General features: G+C 46.1%; 1 protein-coding gene across 6 annotated transcripts in view; it reads left to right on the top strand.

Annotated features, from left to right (window-relative positions):
* Window positions 1-5,438: 5,438 nt before the first annotated feature.
* The window catches only part of RBFOX3 (RNA binding fox-1 homolog 3), a 402,764-nt gene continuing 394,467 nt past the window's right edge, over window positions 5,439-13,735 (top strand). For 5 of the 6 annotated variants that reach the window (XM_048491465.1, XM_048491464.1, XM_048491462.1 and 2 more), the window contains exon 1: window positions 5,439-5,664. The gene's annotated coding sequence lies outside the window, so the exon portion shown is untranslated. Of the gene's footprint in view, window positions 5,665-6,014; window positions 6,247-13,735 lie in introns of those variants that run through there. The other variant, XM_048491459.1, reaches the window with a different exon arrangement.

The following is a 13,735-nucleotide window of genomic DNA, read 5'->3' as shown; positions in this document are numbered from 1 at the left end:
AAGGACCAGACTTACCCATTGCAGCTGTTACTCAGGCCTGTCTTGCCTCCCTGCAGACACCCAGGCAAGGATAGTCTCTACCCCAGTGTCATAAAAGCCACAATTGAGGCCTGCAAGAAGGGACAGCAGCAGCAGGAGCAACAGTGCCTTGAGAGGAACCAGCATTTCCTCTGTGTGCTTGTCTTTGCTTTGTTCTAGTAGTGTTCCTGCATCTTTTCAGGTTTCCTGATGGACAGTAATATAACAGCTGCAGCATTAACCAGCATGGTGATCCAGTGATAGGGACAGCTGCACCTGTTATCCCTCTATCTATCATCCTGCTTTCAAAGGAACAGGGATCCTGCACAAACAAGAAAAACTGCTTGATGCTGTCAGACTTCATCCACAAACCGATGCTGTTTGATACAAGCTGTGGCCATCTCTCTTCCCAGGACAGCTGGCCAATGAGGAACCGCTCCCAGCTCTTGCTGCTTATCATTGTTTCAAAAATTTAAATCCTTTATTAAGACAAAATCCAGGAAAGTTGATACAGATACTTGGAACAAAAATCCAGCCAAGGGATCTACTACATTCCACAATTCCTGTCAATATGAGCTCAAACAAACTTTATAACATAAAACATTTTTCTATCTGTCTTGAAGGTAAATGTTATAAAGTTTTGCCTTTCATGGCCAGATTTCGCTGGTTGTTGTGGGTTTTCCGAGCTGTGTGGCCATGGTCTGGTAAATCTACCAGACCACAGCCACACAGTCTGGAAAATCCACAACAACCAGTTATAAAGTTTGTTTGTGCTTTTATTGATGGGAATTGTGGGTATCAAAGAATGTAGTGTTAGGAGTAGTGCTGAATAAAAACCCATAAGATTCTTTGGGGTCCCATATGCTTTTTCAGTTTAACTAAATATCTTAGGGACCATCTCTCCCCATATGTTCTGATTTGGCCTCTGCAAATTTGCTGATAGTCCCTGGCCTCTCAGTGATATGGCTGGCCTCTACCTGGGCCAGGGCCTTTACAGCCCTGGCCCCTGCCTGGTGGAACACTCTTCCTCCAGCTGTCACATTGGACAGTTCCACAGGGCCTGTTAAACGGAATTGTTCCACCGGGCCTTTGGGGAGGCCAGCTGCTGATTGCCACCCACCCATCCGCCCACCCTTGTATACCATCTCTGCGGGCTGTGATTTATCACGCCTTGTCCTCTCCCAAAGGGTTTTTTTATTAGTTGCCATCTAATATTAGATTCCGAATTGTGTTGCCTCTATTTTACATTATTCTGTTTGAATTATTTTTATAACTTTTAAAGTGTTTTATTTGTACACCGCCCAGAGCTCTTCGGCAGTGGGCGGTATAATAAACAAGCAAGCAAGCAAGCAAACAAACAAACAAACAAATAAAGATGATGATGATGATGATGATGATGATGATGATGATGATGATGATGATGATGATGATGATGATGATGATGATGATGATGAAGCAGTTACTGAAAACCTTCTGTGGCCCACTTTGGTTTGGTGCTTGTCATTACAGGGGCATACGTGTGTTCCTGTGGCATAAGACAGAGAGCTGTGCTGGGGCATTCCCAGGCTAAAAGCTCAGTGGAAGCTGACCAAAGTTAGCTCCACTCCCAGGAATGCCTTTGGCCTGCCCCTTGCTGAGCCAGCAAGCTCTTGCACACCCCAGGGCAGCTTTTGAGCAGCGAGCCCTTCTGGGTTTGGGTGCTGCACAGCTCCGCGGTGCCCACCCACCAGCACATTTGCTCTCCCTGTCAGCATAGCACATGCTAGCAGTGTGGGCAAATACATCAGCATGGCCCTGTGATGCTTCCACAGCCCATTTCACACCCCTCCTCCCGCAATCTGGATTGGGCCTTAAGGGTCGGCATCTTGCCCATTATAATGAGTTCTCAATAGCCTGCCATATTATCCTGCTGCCATATTATCCAATACTGTATTTCTTATTTCAAAGCAGTGTATATGATTTCCCCCTCCTTCCTTCCTCTTTATCCTTACCACAATCCTGAGAGTCCAGTTACGGGTAAGTGTGTGGGGGTAGGGGGAGGCTCACCTGTTCAGGGTGATGACTGAGGGCTCTCTGAATATATGAGCCAGACCTTTGGTTGATCAAGGTCAGCCCTGTCTGCTCTGACTGACAACAGCTCTGTGGGATTTCAGGTGGTAATCTTTCATCTCACTCACTTCCTGGTACTTTTAATCAGAGGTGCCAGAAACTGAACCCAGGAGCTTCTACATGCAAAGCGAATGCTCTTCCACCGAAGTACAACCCCTCTCCCAGGAAGTGTGTTTGTATATATGACAAGTGAAGGGGATGTAGATGGTAGGGTCACCTGATGGTGGTGTTTCAGCCATTGCTGCTTGATGAATGATACAGCCTATGCATGGCTAATATGAAAACACTGCGTGCAACAGGAAAAAAAGACAGCAGCATTTAAATTGGGAATTCTGCCTTTGTTGCAATGTTCAGTTATGTTTCTGTAGCTGTTGTTGCACTTCTGGACCCGCTGCTGGCCAAACATGTTCCTGCAATACATTACATTGATGTTAGTGTTGGCATAGAGGCCGCCTTATTAAAAGGTTGTCCTGTTACTTATTAAAGCTACTTGCCAATAGATGCACAGATAGATGTTGGAACAATAGATAATTCATGCTAAGTAAAGGAAATACGGTCTGTAGTTGACCCACGTGGTCAGCGCAAGAACGAGACGAGACGCGGAGATAACATCTGGTGGAGATCGCCAGCAGCGGGAGACCGGAGGTCCGTGCTCCTAGCGAGTCTCCCGCATGCCGGTTCCTGGCACCTTTTATTGTTATCCTATCGGGGGCGTGTAGGAGGGAGGACCGGGGGGAGTTCCGGGAGAGCGGGAGGCGGGAGGTCGGGAGATCATCATGTGATGCATGATCTCACCTGGCTACGTGCGGAGAGGAGCGTAAGCGTCTGAGCCTAATCCTCACCTGGGGGCAAGACCATTGTCCCTGCGCCCGGTGATTGAGCCAGACAGTTCATGACCCGTGACTCATGGGGGGATGAGGAGTGGGGGTGCGGTGCGACCAGCAAGGCCGTAGGTCCGTTGGCGTCCCAACGTTCTACCACGGTGCTGCTGGGTCGGCAGTGCATTACTACAACGGTCCATTCAATCTAATACTTTATAGGAAATATGCAGTCAGAACTATATTTGATACTGGGATTCCCAGTGTGGTAGTGGAATGTGCTGTCAAGTCACAGCTGATTTATGGCGACCAATGGGATTACAGATCCTTAAATATTAATTATATGGCTGAATACTGGCAAGCTGAGGTGTAAACTTCTGAAATCTAATGTTTGTGTTAAGATTACATCTCTTTAGACTGCAATACTTTATCTGTACAGCTGATTTTATCCAGGATGTATTGCACAAACATGCAGGAAGGCGGTGACTCACTGTAGGTACTAAATTTTCTTTCATCTTCCCCAATGTGCAATGACCATCACAAGTGACAAGAACTGACACTGGTCAGTTCTGAGTTGGGTGGCCAATGAGTTACATCAGCTATGTTGATATACCTTGAAAATGAAGCTCATATACCTTTATCCCTGGATGGGTCTCACTGAACATGTGCCCATTATTTTCTAGTTGGCATTCCTAAAATAGTCCTCCAGCAGGGAAATCATCACAGAGAAGACAGAAAGAGACTGAAAACAGAGGCACATAGTTAATTATGTTTTTTGATCTTTTCAGAGTGAATTTCTTGCAGTATTAATGGAATGTTAGAAACACTTAAAGGGAGGATACACAAAGAAGGCTTGAACAATTGGTGGCTTCAAAAATGGAGGAACATGTGGCATCGAAAGGTATCTTAGTGCTCAGTGGTTCCCCCATCCAAGTAATAACCAGGGCCAATCCTCCTTAGCTTCTGAGATCTGGGCTGTTCAGGCCCATCTATCTATATAAAAGGCAAGGTGCATTGGTGTTATCTCACTTTTTAAAGACACATGTTCACTCCTGTCCCTGTACTTGCTGTGAGAGCGTGCCTGCCAACCTGGAGTGAGATGGGGGGGGGGGAAGGAGGAATACCAGCCAGTGAGTAGCTGCATGGGGGCAGGAGGCTGGCCCTGGACCCCCGCCCCAAAATGCAGCCTGGATGAAAGAAGGGCAAGCCCCATGAGAGGGAAGAGTAGGCAGGGATGTGGCCCTGTCTGTCTCAGTGGCCCACATGCAGTCCTGGACCCTGGTGGCCAACCTCCAATGTGGGGAGACCTCCAGGAATTGCAACTGACCATCAGACTACATACATCGCTCTTCACCCCCCAGAGAAAATGGCTGCTGGGGGGGGGGTAGAGTCAGGGTCCTGCCAGAGCCCAGGGGTTAGGGAAGCCCCAGAGTGACCCCACATTACAGCTGAGCTCCCTCCTTTCCCCAGACTCTGCCCTCTTTGGGGGCTGGGCTCAGATCTCCAGGAATGTCAAAAGCTCAAGTTAGCAACCACATAGAGATCCCCAAGGGAGGGATTAGCATCCTGCAAAAGCTTCTACATGTTGAATTTTAACAATGAAAGAATTTTAACAATGAAAGAAATGGCCAGCAAGTTTTCTAGAACTTGTTGTATTTTTTTGCACAACATGCTTTATTGCTAGTCTGATGATATCAGGATAATTGATCAGGAAGAATTTTGGAAGGAAATAATACAAGGTACTAAGTGTCCTGTGGATTTGGTGGTGTTGGCTCCTTGTGTGGAGAAGAGAATTACTGGCCTGTGCAATCCACAGCTGGTCTGGAAGAAGGCTAATGAGTGTTTCTCATTAGACTGATATGTGGGGAAGTTCCAGAAAGAGAACTACATGTGGAGAAGGACAGCGGACTAGATGTCCCCAGGGAAGAGAGCAGGCACTTTTGGCCTGGTGGAATGCCTTTACTGTCTGGTGAGCAATGAGAGTTCCAATGTGCTGACCACTAAGGCAAAGGAAAGACACTTCCCTACCAGCGATGAGGCCTGAGAATTAGGATTCCTTGTATGACTTGAATAAGCTCCGAGACTTGCTTTACATGCTCAACATCAACATGAGAACTATATGAAGTAGCAGTGATGATGGGAAGATACCTCTGAGCACTGACAGGGTGCAAATGTTTCACTACAGCTGGCACTCAGACATGAGAGATCCAAATGCATTCACTTAGTGGACAAACCCAGGGAAGAACCTGACGGTTTAGGGGTAAGGAATCAGATGCGGGGGGGGGGGGGGGGCATCCTCAGATGCCCGGCCTAGGGAAGCTGAGGGTTGCTCGCCAGGTCCTCCCTTCCCAGCGCTCGCCAAGCCGTGGAGGGATGGGGAGGCGGGCACAGGTGCTGCCGCACGTGGCCTGGCCGGGGCTCCCCCTCCCCCGCGACGGGGGCGGGTTCGCGCGCTCCCTCCTGCTCGCTTGCTCGGGGCTACAGGCGGCTCGGGCGCAGCCGCGTGCTCTGCCAGCCTGCCAAGCCGGAGCCGGGCGCACAGACGAGCCGCCTTCGCCGCCGCCGCCTCCTCCTCCTCCCCGGCCGAGTCCTTCTCCTCGCTTTGGGCGCCGCCACTTTCTCCTCCCGCCGCGGGGCTGCCCCGGGGATGTCGCTGCGGGCGGAGGGATCCGGGGCTCCCGCACTGGCCTGCCCCCGCCGCAGGGACCACTGAGAGCGCGTGAGTCAAGCGCGAGGACTGCCCGGGCGCCGCCGGACTGGGGTTGGCTGGGTTGCCTGCCTGGGCTCCCTTCCCCTCTCGGGGGCTTTCCCTCTCCTCAGGTGCAGCCCAGAAAAGTGGGGAGTGGGGGTGAGGGTGGGGGAGTCGAGGCAGGCTCGCTCGCGCGCGGGCAGATGCGGGGGGAGGGAGGAAATCCCCGTGGTGGCGGCGGCGGCGGAGGAAGGGAAAAGCCTGGCTGAACGCGCAGCTGGCGCGGGGAGGGGGCAGGGCTGCCGATTGCAACCTCTCCCCCCGCCCCCGCCCGTGGTGCGCGGGGCTGCTTCGGAACCGGGCGATGATTCATTCGTTGCGGGGGAGGCGCGGAGCCACTTGGCTAATCCTCCCCCCCATCATGGCGAGCCGCCTGGGCTTTTAGGGGGTGCTAGCAATCGGCGGTCTGGGGCGTGTTGGGGAGGTCAGCTCCCTGCCCCGTTGCCGCGGAGGTGAAGGCAGAGGTTCCCCTGTAGAATGGCCAGTCCCGGGGACGCGACTCTTGACCTCCTCCGGCCCCTGCAGCTCGACTCTTTCTCTTGAGAACCCGAGGTGTGCCTGGGAACAACTTGGCGGGGTTGACTTTGGAGTAAGCCTGCATAGGCTAGGGGTTGGGGGGCTGGCAGTCCGTCGCCTGTAACTTTTAGGGTCGGGCCTTCCTCGGGATAGGCAGTCGAAATGGAGATGGGTTTAACGCAGGGGGTGAGGTGAAAGGTGGGGGAGTGTGTTTCATTTCACTGACCGCGTGCTTCAACTTCTTGCTTTAAAGGGTCTGGGTAGAAAAAACTAACGCCGTTTGGAAAATGTGTCCTTCCCTCTTCCTCGGTTTCTCCCCCCTTTGTGCTAGGAAGAGGTTATATAGGCTGTAAAGAGTTGGAGGTGGGGGTAATGTGGAGCAAAATCCCTCTCTTTATTGTTTCTTCTGCAGCCTTCACAGAGAAGTTGGGTTGCTGTGCTGAATACCAATACAGAGCTAAGCTCCCTGTACATATCTGCAACACCATCCCAGGCGGAATTGCTACAGACTGGAAGGGGAGAGGGGATTTATAACCCGGTGGTGCCTCCCCCCCCCCCCCCCCCGCCCACCTCCCTCTATCCCCCTGTGTTATCACACACACATTATTACACCGCAGCAGGGAGCTCGCAATGAGAGCTTCCCTTAGAAATCATTATGGAAGCAGTCTGGAGCAAACTGGCTCCAGGGGAAATAGGAGATAACTTTAGTAAGCTCCAAGCCGCAAAGCCAAATGCTAGCTGTGGTTGAAGATTACTGTATTGTGCAAATTCTTACCTTGTCTTTTGTCTCTTTGCTCCCTCCCCCCACATTTTACAGATATGATATCTGTACAGAAACTGTCGGCTCTGTTATTTTGGCTTTGTGAGATCGAGCGTATGAGTATGGGCAGAGGAAAGGAAATAGACTGAGGTGTAGCATTTTGCTTAAATTGTATGGATGTGATTGGGAGGAGAGCCATCAGTTATATGAGAGAGTTGGAGAAACCCTGGCCGTGTGGCCTATTTGATACAAAAGCCATGGGGAAAAAGGGAGGGTTGTAAGTGGGTTTCCAGCCTGGAAACAGGATTCATGAACCCCATTGTGATTCAGTGCAGACGTGGTGGTGAGTGGCGAGGCCTGAGTTCAAATCCTGGTTCAGCTGCATTTTGTCACAGATGTAGATGGAGGTGAAACCATACAGGAGTTGCCTGGATTCCTGGCTTGGGACTGAGCAGAGCTGGAAGCACTAGCTGTGACCTGGGGGAAAAAAACATCCTGGGGCCTCCCCACCTTGTTATTGTGGTTAGCCAGGCAAACCAAGCGAGGCTTATCAGTTTTGCCATCAGTAGTGTGATTTGTGTGGGCTACAGTTATGCACCTAATCTCCAAAATGTCGTTCTGTAGTGGTTCCGGTTCCGGCGATGAGCGTAAGCCAGCGTGTTTTCCTTACTCCTCTGTGTTTTTGCCTACTTTATCTACTTATGTGTCTCAAGAGTTGTCGTTCTGTAGTTTTACCCCAACAACTGCACTTTGACTTCTCATATGCAAACTGGTCATAACCGTGGATTGTCTCTGGGATGTTGGTGAAGAACCAAGATTAAAATTGTAAAGTTTAGTTCATTTTTGATAGTCTTATTGTTAAGTATGTGGTTGGTTATTTCTCCAAACAGAAAAGCTGCTGTTTGGGGGGTGGGGGGAAATACCTTCCTATAGGAGATAAGAAATGGGATATAACAGCATTAGAAGATCTGTTCATGTTCTGTTCTCTCTAATATATTTTGATCCAACATAGCTATAAACCCATGCAAACAGCAGGTAGGTTTACAAATAGCATTCATCTGGTGTCGTTGATGGTTTCAGAAAATTCTTGTTTAAATAATGGCAACAGACATGTATATCCTCATGACTTACTGGTCTGACGCGTTGCCCTCCCCCGCCCTTTTGAAAACATCTGAATGGCTAGTGTTTAAATTAAATATAACCATTAATTAAATCTTTTGATGTAACATTTGCTGCAGTTTTTTAAAACTGTAAAGCCCTTCCTCATTAAGTTTGCATTTTGGATTCTTAGCAGAGATCTTAATTAGGGCTATTGTAATAGTGACGTTAACATTAATTAAAATCAGCCCCTGTAGGTGAATGTAAATGGTAAAGAAAAGCCTAGTATGAAATGTAGGCTGATTAAAAGGAGGGCCAAGGTAGGGAGCACTATAGTGCATATGTACATTTGGGATGTGAACGATTCTTCTCTCTCCCCACCAGTTTTTCAGTTCTCAGAGACTGTTGTGCAGCTAGGAAGAAAATATGCGTATGAATGGTAATGGTGTGTTCCGAAGTTGTAAGACTTAAGTGAGCATCAAATCTGAGCATTTGTGCCTAGATTTTAATTTTGTATGGAAAACTAGAATCTAAATAATTTGTTCTAATCTGTGTTAAGGATGCTTTGGGGATATTTAGGGGAGGAGGAGAGGTACAAATAACATCTATGCATTTTGTTAAAAAATTACCATGTATTTTGATGAACTGAGAAATAACAGGTATATTCCTGGGATCTACTATATTGCCTTTAAACAAAATCAGAGTTATCTATCTATACTACCTTGAAGCTCCAATGATCCATTTGCCTGCAGTGGTGAACCTCCAGTCTTTGGAATATTGCACCTGTCCTGTGTTCCTGTGTACATATGGCAAAAGGTGTTCACCAAGTTGTGAAGTGGCAGTGTTTTAACCTGGTGTACTGGTATAGGTAGCAGGTAGCCTTCAGAGAGAGCTACAGCAATGCTCATTGTGTTGGTCTAGGGCTGGGGAGACTCTGGCTTGCAAATCTGCTTGGCCATGAAGGCCACTGGATGGCCTTGGGGCAGTCTCTCTCAGCCTAACCTTCCCCACATATGGATTGTCAAAGGCTTTCATGACTGAAATCAGCTGGCTGTTGTGGGTTTTCTGGGCTGAGTGGCAGTGGTCTGGTAGTTTTGCTCCTAACATCTCATCTGCATCTATGGCTGGCATCTTCAGAGGCAGGTCACATCTCACTATGGCATGCCTCTGAAGATGCCAGCTATAGATGCAGGTGAAACATTAGGAGCAAAAACTACCAGACCATGGCCACATTGCCCAGAAAAGCCACAAGAGCTGCTTCCCTGCATAACTTTTGTGAGAGTAACATGGAGGTGGGAAGATGAGGATCATGTACACTGACTTGAGCTTTTGGAATGAAGGGTGTGTGCCAGTGCCTAACAATCGTTTTCCTTGCCTGTTGAGTATTAATTTTGGCATTGTTTCCCAGGAGAGGAAACTTGGTTATGGGAGGGAGGTGGGGTGGTGTCAGCGTCTGAATAAGAAATGGTTACAGAGCTTTATCTTTCTGCTGTATATGCCAGTTACAGGATACCAAGGAAACTCATTTCATTTTAGTTCACCCCTCTCTGCCAGTTAGCCTCTTCTGTTTCTTCAGGGAACAAACAGATTTTCAGGCATTTAAGGTTTCTCGGTTGCATTGGTATCATATTTTGGTTAGGCAAGTCCATTGCTCCCTCAGATTTTATGGTGGTTTTGCAGGCTATTACCCCTATTTGATGTGTGTAAAAGTAATTTTAGACAAATGTACTTGCGTTGCAGGAACAATTCAAGAAAATGAGGAATAATGGTAGCCTATAGTGTTACTGTCTTTTGGAGAGGCTAGTTGATAAGAGGAGGTAGGGAGAACTTCTCCCAGAAAACTCTCTTGCTATATACAGACTACTGTGAAAGATATTATGGAGACGTTCTTCCTGGTACAGAGTATATGGAAGGCATTGTCTGGGGAAAGAACAGGTACAATAATGCATTGAGGGGGTAGGGGTGGGGGTAGTGCATCAGGAGTTCTTCGTTTCCAGTGTGGACAGTTGTGCTGATGCTGTTTGCATCTGTTTTGTGGATAGATCAGGGATAACTGTAAGCTGTCTTCACATGTCTAATGAACATACTTAAGCAGACATGCCTGGATGCCAGGCTTCCTGTTATTTGTTGGACTGGCAATTGTACGAAAGGGTAAAAAGAGTTGTTCTTTGGATCAAGGAGTACTTTTAAAAATCCTTCCTCACTCAAAACAAGTCAACAGTGTTTATTGATTAGGCCTCATTTTTAGTGCAGAAGATTTTTTTAGCTTTGCTTTTATTTGAAAATATATAAGGCAGCTTCCAATAAATCAAATTCATCACAAAACATCAACCCACTGTTATTTGCGAACTGATGAAAGAAGGACAATGGATGGCCCCACTCTTCTTCCCATTTTTGTTGAGTGATTAAGTGCTCTTCCAAAATAAGTTCATACTTCAAATACAGTATGCAACCAAGGAGGTGCATTAAGAAGTGTCTTCAGGTTGAAAACCAGTAAAGTAACTTTCATCTAAAGTCAGACAAGTCTGTTGCATTCTAGGAATTTAGGAACTGAGTTCATTCTCAAGTTTTCATTAAGGCTTTGAGGTATGGTATTGTCAGCAAGGAATAAAAATTTTACTAGTTTTATGTAATTGCTTCTTAAACATCTCAGAAGTCAATTCAGCAACCTTGCAAGGTGGGTTGTTACCTTCATATTGATAGTTAAGAAAGAACTGATGCTCATACCCATTTGTCAGAGAAATGAAACAGAAGAGGGACATCATGGCTGAGCTAAACTGGGAACCTTAACTGTTAATTCCTGCCAGTAAGAGATGGAGGAGGATGGGGTAAGAAGGTCATTGAATGGTCTTGGGAGCTAGGAACAGTTTGTATGATGGAAAGCAAGTATATATAGTAATATATAAAGAAGAAACTTAGTTTGCCTAAATGGAAGGAAAGAATTTGTGGGGTTGCTCCGGGAGATTAAGAGACGTCACTTCTTCCTAGTACTGTAGCTTTCTCTGCAAAGGTTGTAGGTATGTGTGCCCCTCTCCTTGTAAACTCAGAAAGGTGAGTTATGCACAAATCCTTGTGAATCCTGGCTACTGCTGTTAGAACCTGCAGTTCTAATCATCTTTACAAGAAATAAGTCTTGCTGAAGTCTGGGACATAATGGCTCAGTAAACATGGCATTGGGTTGCAATTTACATTTTAGGTTTTATCTTTTTTTTTTGCTCTGGAATTTCATCTAACAGATATTTAAAAGCCTGATGGGTGTCCTTTTTCATCTTTATCCCTTCTGACTTCTGGAAAGAAGTTTGAAAATGCTTTGTATTTGACATCGAAGGGAAGCTTTCTGCCTGGGGAGGTAGCTATGAAGAAATTTGCCTTTATAAAATTAGTTCTGCTCATAGCATATTCTCCCCAAATGTGACCCCTTGCCTTTTAGCTCTTTTATTCTGAAAAGTTTCCACTTTCTGGCACTTACTAGTAAAGTTTAAAACCTCCAAATATTTCATTCTCATTGAGGTTCAGTGGTAGTTTAGGAAGCATCCTCATTGCTTTCAGTATTTCCTTCTGCTGATTATTTCTCTCTTTTGTTCTGTGATGGATACACTTTGTCTCATGTGAAGTCCAAATGAAACTGTTCGGTTTTTCTTTGTTGCTATTGTTGCATTACCTGCTACTTCTGCTTGATAGCCAGATCCCTGTTGACTGGTAGGTGCTGTAAAATACAAAATGCCATGACCACCTTTGCTCACTTGCCCTGACATTTTCAGGGCTAAAATTAAAATATTACATGAAAGTACCAAACCAGTCAATTGGCCTAATTCTGTGATAGATAACTCAAGTATATGTAGGTAAGTTAACTTTACTCTCACTCAATGTGGATGAGTGTGCAACTTGGGTGACTTGCTTTCGCAGGCCACCTCAGTACCTGATCACTATCTAGGGTGATTTATCAGTTTGACTTGGGGTGGAATTATTTGTTGTGCAGCTGCCTCATAGCTTGATCGCCTGATGTTTGCTACAGCTCTGTAGAGTTGCATCAGAAAAAGCTATAGAAGAGACGGGGCCAAGGAGTTCTTCAGTCTTCTCTTCACTGTCTGTTTTCCTGTCTTCCTCATAAACATGGCCATTTAGGTTTTAGCATGTGAGATTGCTGCATAACATATAATGTTCTCCCAGAGTTTTAGAAGACTGCCTGAAAAATGAAAGGATTCCTTTTTTAAAAAACCCCCTGTGTGTGTTGCCTCCATCCCATGGAAAGGTAAATGGTTCCATGACTGCAAAAGGGGGATAGTGATGGTCACAGCATGTGTGAGGTTTTGGTACTTAATCGCATTGGCCATGATGGGTCAGATATGTTAGGAAGGCTTTATAGTTTTTGTAATTTGTCCTCTAACAATAGCGAATGTTCCAGTTTCCTGGGAAGCATTTCCACTGTGTTAATTGTTTCTAGGCATCTTCATTTTTATGGCAATGATGAAATGAAGCTAGATTTGCTCCTTAATGCCGGCTTGTTTACATAATTATTGATTAGGAGGTGATCTGAGGCAACCAGTCTAGGTGGCTAAGAAAATCCAGGTGTCTGCAGTGAGTGACACACAGACCTCGCTTTACCATCTTGGGTCATTCATAGGTCTCTTCTGTTTTGCGAGGAACTTACCACTGTATATCAGAAATGGCAACATTGTTGTTTATACAAACATTAAAGGGGATGAAAGAGGAAATCAGAAGCCCTTGACTCAGCTGTCTCTTTCAACTTTCTTTAGTCTGTGAGATGCTTTCAGAGCCTGCACATAAATTGGAGAGGGAGATGATTTGCATTGCAATCCTATGCAGAGATATTCCATTCTAACTTCACTGAAGTCAGTGATCCTAAACTTGAATAAATCTACATAGGATAATACTATTTAGTATCTTCAGAATTTTGGATGTGGTGTTGTGGGGCTGTCATCAACACATGTTTGTTCTGTGTGTCCTGCCACAGTCCAATCAGTGGTGTAAGTTTTCATAGTGTTTCTAGATATATCCTGGAAAAAACAAGCTCTGAAAATCATAATTAGCAGTGTTAAATAGACACACAGACCATTTTATTGTCTTGGATGCTAATTGACTGGTGTCAGTAATGAGTAAGACATTTTCCACCCCACGTCCCATTAGGGCCAGAGCACATTTGAAAACTTTTCAGACTGGTCTTTCCCCCTCTTTCCCCCTCTATTGATTTGTTCAGGTCTTGAGACTGGAATTAGGAGAACTGAGCTAATGGCTGTCTTCTCTCACCTCTGTCTTCTCTCACCTCTTCATCCACTCTATGTGTTTAATCAGTCCCGATGTTGGTGCTGGATTGAGACTTGTGCCCCAGCAATAGTTAAGAGGCAGTTGCATGATTTGAGATAAATAGTTGTCTGTATGCATTCAAGCTCTGATAGTTCTGTGGAGCTATTTTGCAATTCACCATCCTCAACAGGAATGACGTTTTATTATGCATGCCTGTCAGCAGTAGGGTAGTGAAATCCAGATACAGTCTAAGGTGCAAATGGATACAAGCTACATTTCTGCAGTATTTTTGCTGTTGGATTATGTGGAAAAGCATATGGGTGAACAATTTCCCCTCAGATTTGGCCAGCTTCTAAAGATACTCAGGCAGCTAAATGACTGATTGTGGGTAAGAACTACACT

Source organism: Sphaerodactylus townsendi, linkage group LG03, assembly GCF_021028975.2.
Source record: "Sphaerodactylus townsendi isolate TG3544 linkage group LG03, MPM_Stown_v2.3, whole genome shotgun sequence".
Taxonomy (NCBI): domain Eukaryota; kingdom Metazoa; phylum Chordata; class Lepidosauria; order Squamata; family Sphaerodactylidae; genus Sphaerodactylus; species Sphaerodactylus townsendi.
The sequence above is the reverse complement of the archived record's forward strand: the minus strand, read 5'-3'. Positions and strand labels throughout refer to the sequence as shown.